The 12,177-nt window shown below is 46.0% G+C and overlaps 1 protein-coding gene across 1 annotated transcript in view; it reads right to left on the reverse strand.

The window, feature by feature from the left end:
• Positions 1 to 12,177, reverse strand: part of LOC144350293 (uncharacterized) — a 56,830-nt gene that overhangs the window by 35,774 nt on the left and 8,879 nt on the right. The window lies entirely within an intron of this gene.

Raw genomic sequence — 12,177 nt, forward strand, 5'->3', positions numbered from 1 at the left:
AAAACAGTGGTGATCTCTAGTGATGTAACAACACAGTGACTTTGTGGGGGTCTTTAGTTATGTAAACAACACAGTGATAGTTATGGTGATCTCTAGTGATGTAAAAACCAAAGTGATTGTTGTGGTGATCTATAGTGATGCAAACAACACAGTGGTTGTTGTTGTGATCTCCAGTTATGAAGACAACACAGTGATTGTTGTGGTGATTTCTACTGATGTAAACAACGCAATGATTGTTGTGGTGATCGCTTGTGATGTAAACATCACAGGGATTGTTGTGGTGATCTCTAGTGATGTAAACAACACAGTGATTGTTGTGGTGATCTAAAGTGTTCTAAACAACACAGTGCTTGTTGTGGTAATTGCATGTGATCTCTACTGAAGTTAATAACACACTGATTGTTGTGGTGATCTCTAGTGATGTAAACAACACACTGATTGTTGTGGTGATCTCTAGTTATGTAAACAACACAGTGATGTAAACAACACAGTGATTGTTGTGGTAATCGTTAGTGATGTAAACAACACACTGATTGTTGTGGTGATCTCCAGTTATGTAAACAACACAGGAATTATTATGATGATCTTTAGCGATGTAAACAACACACTGATTGTTGTGGTGATCTCTAGTGATGTAAACAGAACAGGGTTTATTGTGATGATCTCTCGTGATATAAACAACACACTGATTGTTGTGATCTCTAGATCTGTAAACAACACACTGATTGTTGTGGAGATTTCTTGTGATGTAAACAACACACTGATTGTTGTGATGATCTCTAGTGATGTAAACAACATACTGATTGTTGTGATGATCTCTAGTGATGTAAACAACACACTGATTGTTGTGGTGATTTCTAGTTATGTAAACAACACACTGAGTGTTGTGATGATCTCTAGTGATGTAAACAACACACTGATTGTTGTGGAGATTTCTAGTTATGTAAACAACACACTGATTGTTGTGATGATCTCTAGTTATGTAAACAACACACTGATTGTTGTGATCTCTAGATCTGTACACAACACACTGATTGTTGTGGAGATTTCTAGTTATGTAAACAACACACTGATTGTTGTAGAGATTTCTAGTGATGTAAACAACACACTGATTGTTGTGGTGATCTCTAGTGATGTAAAATACACACTGATTGTTGTGATGATCTCTAGTGATGTAAACAACACACTGATTGTTGTGGTGATCTCCAGTGATGTAAATAACACACTGATTGTTGTAGTGATCTTTAATTCTCTATCTCCCAAAGGGAGTATGACCTTTCTGGCCAATTGTGTATTGTTTTGGTAGAGCCCTGATACTTTGCGTTAACTTCCACTTTAACTGACAAACTCATACACAACTGGATCAGGTTACACTTGCCTACTCAAATATAACTGGGCCAAGTACACAACAGATAACAACTGATATGGAGTGGCTTGCTGACAACCTAAGTACAATTACATAGTACAGAGGCACAGTCATGAACAATTGGATAGGCTTGTAGGCACACATAGTAATCTATGGTGTGTCTTGCTGAGCACATTCATGAACAATTGGACAGCACACACACACAGTTATTGACAACTGAGGCGTTGTTCTGTGCATTTAAAAAAACTGGCATGGAGTATTATTTATTGAGTCCTATTTGGTCTGGTTTTCAGAAATATCTAATTACCTAAAAATACACTGATTAGTAGGTATATATATATAATATTCACACTGCACTGATTCATTAGTCCTGCAAAATAAAGCATACATGGTCAGTTTACAATTGCATAAATATCACCCTACCCAACACCACCCACCACCCTTGGGCCCATCCTAACAAAAAGTTCCAGCACTAATTTCTAAGCTGTCTTCTTCTTGGTCTTCCCACTCTTGGTCTTTCTTGATTTCTAGGATCTCTGCCATCCCACCTTAGTCTGGCTTCTGCCTGATCCTCTTCATTATACTGGGTCTCTTTGTACACAGTTGACTTCCCTGTAGAAATATGGTGATAGGGCAGGAAGCAGTCCCTGCAAAGGTGAATACTGCATCGGTTGCACTTGTAGCTGCTCAGGTGGTAGCCTCCACTCCTTGTCTTTCTATTTAGTTTGATACACAGCCTACAACAATGTCCACGTCCTGCCTCACGCACCAGTGTGTGCCCCTTGTAGCTGTCAATTGATGGCTGTGCAGTGACAAGCTCTTTCTTACGTGAAGAGAAACCACCAACCAGAGCTATACCAATCTTTAATTGATAAGATTTGTGTGTCAGATTGGCATTGGTTATGGTTTGATAAATTATCCAACTGTTGGTCAAGGCAGTGTCCAACAAATAGAAAAATACATATTTCCACCACTTGTGGGTTTGGCGTTGTGAGGTGTAATATGCCCTCAACTGGTTTGCTCTGTCTACACCACCCATAAACTGGTTATAATTTTCTATAACCTCAGGTGCTGGCACTGTGTAGGTCACTCTTTTATGCGATTCTTTGTTTTTTACATATCTTACAAGTCTCTCTCCCCTGGTCCTGAAACCTTCCTTGCATGTTGTCAGAGCAGTGAATAATTTTGAGTCTTTCCATACGACTACAACCAAGTCTCCTTTCTGTCTTGAGACAAATTGACCCCTCTCAAGCCGTTTTATCCTTTTACTGTCAGGATTCTTATCACTTGCCTTTAGACAAGTTGGCATTCCCTTCCTGGTTGGCCGAGTACTGCCAATAAGGAATGTGTGATGATTGTTTAGCAGAGTCATTGCCAAGTCAGGACTAGTGTAAAAACTGTCTGTATATAAAATATGATTGAACCCTTGTACATGGCTGATCATATCAACACACAGATCATGGGTTTTTCTATCCCCTTTTCTATCAGTAATGGCAGATACTGTCATGAATCTGATACAGCTTATGTAATTAGAGACTGCATCTGCAAGTACATAAACTTTAAATCCCTTGGATCTTGGTTTGCTATGAATAAATACGGTTGGGATACCTGCTTTACTCCCCTTATAACCTATGATAGCTTCATCTATTACTATCTCTTGGTGGAGATTATAAGAATTTTGGGAAGACTCCATAATTTTGTTTAGGACTGGAAGTACTTTATACATTGGTTCCCGACTTTTCTCAATTCTACGTCTCTCAGGATCACTAATATTTGCTGGATCTTTGTCAGCATCATTGCAGTGAAAATACTGAAGTATTTTTTGAAATCGATTTCTACTCATTGTTCCTGCTATAAATTCATTCCTAAGAGCAGTCTGGTTAGACCAGTAGTCCCCAATTTCCATCTTTGGATCAACACCCATCAAGATAAGGATTCCAAGAAATGCTCTAATTTCATCATCTTTGACTTCATGCCAAAATTTATCTCTCTTGCGTTTTCTGAGCTGGCTCCATTGAGCATATTTGTTTGTCTCACGGCGCAGTTTTTTAATCAGATATGTAGGAAAAATGGTATGAAATGCTTCCAGGACACTTGCATTCTCATCCAAAGGAACATTGGGGCCAGGTGGGTCACCTGTAAATTCCATTGAACCAGTGTGACGTTTCAGGTGTGATGACCACCCTTCATCATCCTCACTTTCAGAACTGTCATCAGAACCAAGGTGCATGTATTCAGTTGGCTCCTCATACCTGTGGCCTCTTTTCCATGTGTCTTCAATTCTTCTGACATTTACATTTTGTCTTATTCTCCTACGTGATCTCAAGGTAAGCCCTTCATGCGGGTCTTCATCTGACACTACATCTTCCCCTGAAGATGAGGGGAAACAATGGTCACTACTGACTTCCATATCTTCCCCTGACTCCAGGCAATCATCTGACAGGTCATTTTCTTCACTGACGGCAATCACCCTATCATGTCTCTCATCATTGGTCTGTTCATTGCTTCTCTCATCTCCCCCAATACTGGCCATGTCCTGTGGTGGTTCATTGCCAACTACTGCCATGTCCTGTAGTGGTTCATTGCCAACTACTGCCATGTCCTGTGGTGGTTCATTGCTAACTACTGCCATGTCCTGTGGTGGTTCATTGCCAATTACTGCCATGTCCTGTGGTGGTTCATTGCCACCTTCACTAGTGCCAACTACTGCCACGTACTGGGGTGGTTCACTGTTACCTTCACTCGTGTCAACTACTGCCATGTCTTGCGGTGGTTCATTGCCAACTACTGCCATGTCCTGGGGTGGTTCACTGCCAGTGCCACCTTCACTAATGCCAATTACTGCCATGTCCTGAGGTGGTTCACTGCCACCTTCACTCGTGTCAACTACTGCCATGTCCTGGGGTGGTTCACTGCCACCTTCACTAGTGCCAACTACTGCCATGTCCTGTAGTGGTTCATTGCCAACTACTGCCATGTCCTGTGGTGGTTCACTGCCAACTACTGCCATGTCCTGCAATGGTTCAATTTCCTGTGGTGTAGATGTACCACTAAAAGGAGTGGCTCTACCACTATCTGTATATCTTAAATGTACCCTGTCTTGCAGTGGGTCACTGTCACTGACATCCATTGCCATGTCCTGCGGGGGTTCACTGGCATGTTCAGGATTGCGAACCACTGGCATTTCTTCTGGTGGTTCACTAGGTGTAGATTCACCACTAGAAGGGGTGGTTCTATCTGTAAATTGTAACCTGCTGCCTCTCCTTGTCCTGCCACCAGAATTCATTATACGTGACTCCTCATTGCTGAGTTGCAAGGCAGCCACCTCTCTAAGTGACATTTCCAGCTCCTCACACACTTATGCAAAAAAAGAGAAAAACTTGTAAGTATAAAGTATTTAGCCCAAGGTCAATTTTGTGTATCAAAAATACATCAACCATATGGGATTCAATATACTTTAACTACATGCCAGTTATTTCCCCATGCATCAGAAACACAGCCAATTGTGACTAAATGTTCCTATTAGCCCAGGCTAACTATGTCATGAATAGTTAGAAGCATTGCCAGTTACATCTACATTTGTTTAAAACACTACCCAATTGTACCTCAGTGGGCCCAGTACAATGTCTAGTTGCTACTCACTGTTTTTATCCATAGTGCCAATTGTGTTTCAATGTACCTTCAAATCAGGCCAGTTGTATACTTGTGTGTATACATATACTGCCAATTGTGTTCTAATGTGTTGCCTTCCATCCGTATCCATAGTGCAGTTGTTTCTCAATGTGCATGCAAGGCAGGCCAATTGTGTTCTAATGTGTTCAAAACACTGGCCAATTATTTCCTAGTATTTCCACTGATATAGCCAACTGTTACTTACTGTACTTATCCATAGTGCAATTGAGTCCTATTGTGCCTGCAAAATTACTGAAAACCATGTAAAGGACTGCAAAAATTCTGCCGATTTTCCCACTTTTTGAAGACGATGTGAAGTATGCCACTGTAGATTTAACTGCCTATTTATAGCTCTTCACACGCACTAGCAGTAGTACTCAAGGCCGACCTGATATGTGATACCAGGCCAGATCAAGTTTCACATTTTTCAGACACAGTGAAAAACATCTGGGGCTTATACCCTAGCATAGAAAAGAGCACTGAAACACAGTTGGCTAAAAAAGGGTAACACATATTTTTTTTTCTGACATGACAATTGAAGCACATTTGGGAGGTTCAGGATTAATGATGTAAACAACACAGTGATTGTTGTGGTGATCTCTAGTAATGTAAACAACACACTGATTGTTGTGATCTCTAGATCTGTAAACAACACACTGATTGTTGTGGAGATTTCTAGTTATGTAAAGAACACACTGATTGTTGTGGTGATCTCTAGTGATGTAAACAACACACTGATTGTTGTGATGATCTCTAGTGATGTAAACAACACACTGATTGTTGTGGTGATCTCTAGTGATGTAAACAACACACTGATTGTTGTGGTGATCTCCAGTGATGTAAACAACACACTGATTGTTGTATTGATCTCTAATGATGTAAACAACACAGTGATTGTTGTAGTGATCTCTAGTAATGTAAACAACACACTGATTGTTGTGGTAATGAAAGTCTTTTCCCAGTCCGGGATGAAACACTCTACAATAATCACTCAACACCCAAGTTAAGACCCAAAAAGGGTGGTGTCTTAATTTGCCTGTGCTGTCCCCAGAGCAAAAAGCCAAAGTGCTGCTATGGTGACAGGGTTCAATGTGCCTGGAAAAGCTAGAACCCAACCTGATTTCTGGAGTAATAAGCTTGAAGTAAGGACCAAAACAGTTCGCATGAGGGCGTAGGTCGAAAAAAGCGAAACCTTGGAGCTTCCAGGAAGTGCTAGTGGTACAGACAATCTATCTGCAAGAATGCAGAGACTGACTTATCGCCTATGCAAAGGAGGCCCCTGCGGTCGTTCGGGCTGGGTCGATAATCAAAACCTGAACCGCTACGACGGGGCCTAACCTGAAGAGATCCTGCTCAATAGATTACGTGTCCCTTAGGTAGTAGTTGATGAAGACGTTCTGCATTCTCCAGAAGCCTGCCCTCAGAATGTGTTCAAGGGGGCGCCTGACGCTAGCGCCAGTGAGTTAGCAATCACATGGACACATGTGCTTGTACTTGGTGGCTCTGCAAGGTCTGTGTTGAGGAGGATAATGTATTACAGATCTCCAGTACAGTCGCAGTAATCCACCTGGTGATGGAAGTCGGGGAGGCCAGCTTATCATGTTTGCCAGGGCCATAACAAAAAAAACATGTGTTTGGTCCCCCCTCTCGAAAACCTGGTACATTTCTCGTAGCAACTCAACGCTCAAACCGGGCAGAGAAGCAATTCCTCCTGATCCTCCAGACTGACAATATTTGACAGCCGGGGGATGACAATCGGCTGAGGATCGTGTCCTGGGATTTGGTTCCTGGCGAGAAATCCAATTCGTGTCTTTAGTACAACTTGATCGTCCATAAAGGCGGCGCAACTGTCTGTGAAGGACAGTGCGCCTAGCTCTGACCGGTGCCTACCTGAGGCGAGGGCCAGTAGGAAGACCGTTTTTCACGTCAAAAACTTGAGTGGTGCTGAAAAGAGGGGCTCGAAAGGTGGTCTGCTTAGGGCTGATAAAACAACCGACAGATCCCAATTGGGCAGTTCAATTGTACAGGACCTCGGCCTCTGATTATGGAAAGCAGTAAACAGTCTCCTAATAGTAGGACAATCGGCTAGACTTGACCCCAAAGAGTTTTCTATGGCGAGGGACAAGGCTGACCTATAGCCAACGATTGCTGAGTAGGACAAACCTACTTCGTCAAACAAGTGGACAAAGAAGTCTGCTACCTGGCCAATAGAGGGATGGCATGGATCAATCTCCCTTCCACTACGCCAATTAGTGTATGCTCGCCATTTTGTAGGCAGCGTTGGTGGAATCCCTGTTTGCCCTGGCAAGGACGTTGGCAGCCCGCTTAGATAGACCTTTCATCTGCGAGAGTCTACTGAGAGCCTCCATGCGTTTAAGTAGTACACTGATGGGCTTGTTGGCAGTGCGCCATCTGGTTGGGACAGCAAGTCCAGTATCTCCGGAAGCACTACTGGTGTTTTGACTATCATTTCCAGCAGGAGCGGAAACCAGGCCTTAGTCAGCCAATTGGGCGCCACCAGAGTTAATATACAGGTGGGCTCTTGTCGAAGTTTCTCCAGTACCGGGTGAATTAGTGGGAAGGGAGGAAAGGCATACGCATCCATGTGGGACCATGGGATCGATAAGGCATCCACGGCCCAGGCTCCTGGTGTTGGCAGGAGTTTCACGTCCGTCAGGAGCTTGGCATTCCGGGGTGCAGGAAACAGGTCTATCCTTGGACCGTCCCACAGCCGAAACAGCCTGGAGGCTACCCACTGCCACTCCGTGTTCTGGAGACAGAGCCGCCTCGAAAGGGCATCTGCCAGACCATTCCTCACCCCTGGAAAGTGGTGTGCGGTTAGCTCCACATTGAATTCCAGGCACCAAAAGAGAATTTGCTCTGCTAGGACTGACAACGATGGGGAATGCGTCCCCCCCTCCTTGTTGATGTAGGAGACCACCGCTGTGTTGTCTGTGCGCAGCAGGACTCTGTGGTCTCGAACTTCGTGTAGAAAGCGTAATAGTGCTAGGTGTACTGCTTTCAGCTCGAGCCAGTTGATATGGTGGTTCCGAACCCACTGTGGGGGCCATAATCCTTGGGCTTGTTTGTCCAATAGATGCGCTCCCCACCCTTGGAGGGAGGCGTCTGTTACCAGAGTTATAGCTGTGATGAGTGGGTCCAAGTGGACCCCCGTCTGAGGTTGGTCAGTGACGACCAACAGGACAAGGTTTCCTTAGCTTGGTCCGGGATCAATACTCACCTGTCTAGTTCCCGTAGGTGAGCTTGGCTGCATAGTGCGACCTGGGGAACTACCCTTCGAGCAGAGGTCATCATTACGATGAACCACATTAGTTTTTGAAAAGACACTGAAGGGACAGACTAGGCGTTCTGCTAGGTTGCTTAGTGCTAGGCAACGTGCTTGAGATGGGCGAACCAGACCTACCTCAGTGTCGAACTCCATGCCCAGAAACACCAATTGTTGAGTCGGGTCGGGATGGGACTTTTTCTGATTTACTAGAAAACCCAACAGGTGAAGTAAATTCAGTGTTAGCCCTACTTGTCTGGCTAATAACCCCTTGTCTTGGTTGTGTAACAACCAGACGTCTAGGTACGGATTGATGTGTACCGACATTTGGTTGAGCAGCAGCACTACCTGTTTCATCACTGATGAACACGTAGGGCCATGTGAATAACCCGAATAGCCCAGGTGGGCGAATCGAAAGAGGTGGCAACTCACTGGGTGCATCGGTATGTGCAGGTACACATCACTTGAGTCTAAAGAGGCTAGCCAGTTGAACCGGTGGATGGAGAGTAGAACACTGAATGGTGTCTCCATGCAGATCCGATCGAGAAGCACATACTGATTTAGTCTGCTTAGGTCAAGAACCGGATGCCAGCCAGATTTTGGTACTACAAATACATTTGAGTAGAAGCCCAGACTTAGCACTGGCTGAACTATTCTGTGTATGGCGCCCTTTCTTAGCAAACTGTCTACTTCCTGTCAGATTGCTTCCGCCTTGTTGGAAACCCCCAATGGGGGGGACACTGACAGGGGCGGTGGAGATGTCAGTGGTATTCTGTAACTGAGTGTTACCACCTGGCACGTCCAGGAATCGGTTACCCGCTGTCTCCAAGCCGGAATGCACCGGCACAATCTGTGTGCGACAGGAATCTGTGGCCATGGGTTCGGCAGCTGCAAGAGGGGGGGTTCTCTTCTTCCATGAGGTGAGCTTTCCCGGGGATCACTGGGGTTACTTAAGTCGTAGCCTGATCCCTTGCCGAACATAAGCCCATCCCCCCTGTTGCAGAGGTAAGCGTCAAACATGCTTCCCCCTGCCGGGGTTGATGACCACCCGAGGAAGAGGAGGAGCCACCACCTGGTCTTTTCTTTCCTGGGGACGCACTGCTACTCTTCCCACCCGGTGGAAGGGTAGGAGTGATTGCCTCCTGGCTGACTCTGGTTAGCAGAGTTAGACCTAGGGCATTGCATTTTCTGTGCTTGAGGCGCCCTCTGTTTACCCTTGGCAGTGGCCAACTGGCTAGTGGATTCGACTTGGACCATTTGGTTTATTACACCCCGAAACTCTGCGACTGCACCTGCTATCTCCCCATCAAAAAGGGTGGGCGATGTCCAGTCTGCGTAACTGAGGCAGTGGTACCCACTGACTCAGTTTGCCGCCAAAAACACATGTGTCTAGAACCGCTTCCCACTGCACAGTAGTAGCCAAGAGAGCCATATGACACTGGAGAATATCACACATAGCCATGCGGTGGCCTACCATTGACTGTGTTGCCTGGTCTAGGAGGCGGGTGTGTTCTGCCTCTGAGGTCTCAGAGTCCTGGGCACGCACAAGAATGCGCTCCAGTGTGGCGCCCACGAATTCTAGGAAATTGATGGGTAGCAACTCTGCCCTCAGGGCGTGTTGGATAGTTTCAGACAGGGTCGATGAGAATGACCATGGAACGCGGCCTTCCCCCTTTACCCGGTTAGCAAAACAGAAATTTGTGGTACTGTGCGGGGTCTGGGGAAGGAGCCTTCGGGTCCGGTCGGGGCTTCTGGTTTCATCCCATGAATTGGGGTCCGAATCTGAAATTGCCCAGATAGGGTATCGTTTGGTCCAGCGAAAGGGGTTATGCAAAAGATTACCTCAGCCCGGGGCTTTTGGCATTACCTCCTCTGTTGCTGACCAACGACTGCCCCTCAACATCGTCTGCACGCCGCTCAACACTAGGCTGGACCTGGGGAGACATGCAGGTGGGGGTTGATCTGGATCCCGGCACATGCGATCCCATCAGCGTAGAAGCGGCCGTGAGTGGTTGCTTTAGGATCGAGGGTGGGGGAATATACATTGTGTCACCTGGACTGATAATATTCTGCAACGGCGTGGCTCACCTAGTCATTATGCATTACAGACTCCGATGGGCGGCCCAGGGTACTCATGTTTGAATATGCGGGAGAGCCTGTTCGAGAGTGCGTCTCATGACAGGGTCGGTTCCCGACGAAACCCACAGCAGAGCTCGGACTTGAAGGTGAATTAATAAGTCCGGTAACGCGCGGCGAACCTTGGCTGGTTGAAAGCGGGGGGGAGATACAATGTATGTCCTGACCCGAAAGCCCTGCCCTGAGAACAGAGCCTTGGCTACCAGCATCCCCCCAAGTGAACGGGGGGTTACGGCTGGGAACGGGGGGTACCCCTGGAGAGACGTGTTTAGAATGCGAGCAGTGCTTTCTGTGTTTCTTCCTGTTTGCCGGCTGAGAGGCCGCAGTAGAGACAGCTCGCTCCGACTGCATCTGGTCTACACGGTCTGCCAGGGATGCAGCTCGCTTCGACTGCATCTGGTCTACGTGGCCTACCAGGGATGCAATTTGCCCCAACAGTCCTTCGACCAATGCCCTCATCTCAGAGGCAAAACCGGTGCCGTGCGAGGATGGATCCACAACAACAGGAGGAAAGACCTCTAGGGGCGCAGCCTCGCTGTTGCTGGTAAAGTCAGGTAACCCACTGCCTGAAAAAACAGACTGTGCAGATGCCCTCCGATCAGTGGGGAGAGACCGAAATACGTTGGTACCTCCACCATCAGGCCTTTGGCTTGGTGTCCCGGTACGAGTACTGGTAGCCGAGCGCGAGGACTTCTCACTCATGCCAATGATCTTTTCGCGAGCGAGTGACGCGGTCAGTCTCGGCAATCTTTATAAAAAGCTGGAAAGAATCCCAGGCCTCAGAACTCCAGTGATTGCAAATACTCTCCGGGCAGACGCCCGAACCCCGTACACAAGTAATATATCGGTAGCATTTAGCATGTGGGTTCCAGTCCTGTATGTTCTGTGTACAAATTTTGCAAACCCGCCTCAAAAACTGAGGGGATAATACCGGCGGCGAGCTTCTGGCGTTGCCAGTGCATCTATCCATTTCTAAATACATTGTAAATAAAAGACGACATGCATGAGGGAAACGAAATACAGTTGTAAAAGGTGCCGCCATGAAACCAACAAGTGGTGACGAAGTGCCGCCGGGTTTGATTTCTTTGTTGTGGAAAAAAATTACACACAAAGGGGAAAACGACACGAGGGTAAAAAAGACAAGAAAAACTTATCCTACCAGGTAGAATGTCGGATGCCGCGGCTGCGGAAAAGACCCACGCTTAAAACCCGGACAGGCAAAAGCAAGAGAGCCAGGAAGAGCTGCTCAGAATCATTCCTGATGAGGCAGAGATGAAAAAGAGTGATTGTACAGCCATTGATGGCGCTGCCATATAGGCTCGGTCACGTGGTTCGTGATGTAAGGGAAAGGAATCTTGGGGTCATGGGGCTTCCCCTGACCTAGATCCTATTTCTCCATCATTGGCAGAATCGCTGATGAATGCCTACAGTTCAAAATAGTCATTTTGACTGACCGGAGTCTATGGTGGATAATTGAACATAGTGAATTGTTGTGGTGATCTCTATTGATGTAAACAACACACTGATTGTGTGGCAATCTCATGTGATCTAAACAACATAGTGATTATTGTAGTGATCTATTGTGATGTAAACAACACAGTGATTGTTGTGGTTAACTCGAGTGATGTAAACAACACAGAGATTATTGTAGTGATCTCTAGTGAGGTAAACAACACAGAGATTATTGTGGTGATCTCATGCGATCTAAACAACATAG

This window comes from Saccoglossus kowalevskii, chromosome 20 (genome assembly GCF_978046115.1).
Source record: "Saccoglossus kowalevskii chromosome 20, keSacKowa6.1, whole genome shotgun sequence".
Classification (NCBI taxonomy): domain Eukaryota; kingdom Metazoa; phylum Hemichordata; class Enteropneusta; family Harrimaniidae; genus Saccoglossus; species Saccoglossus kowalevskii.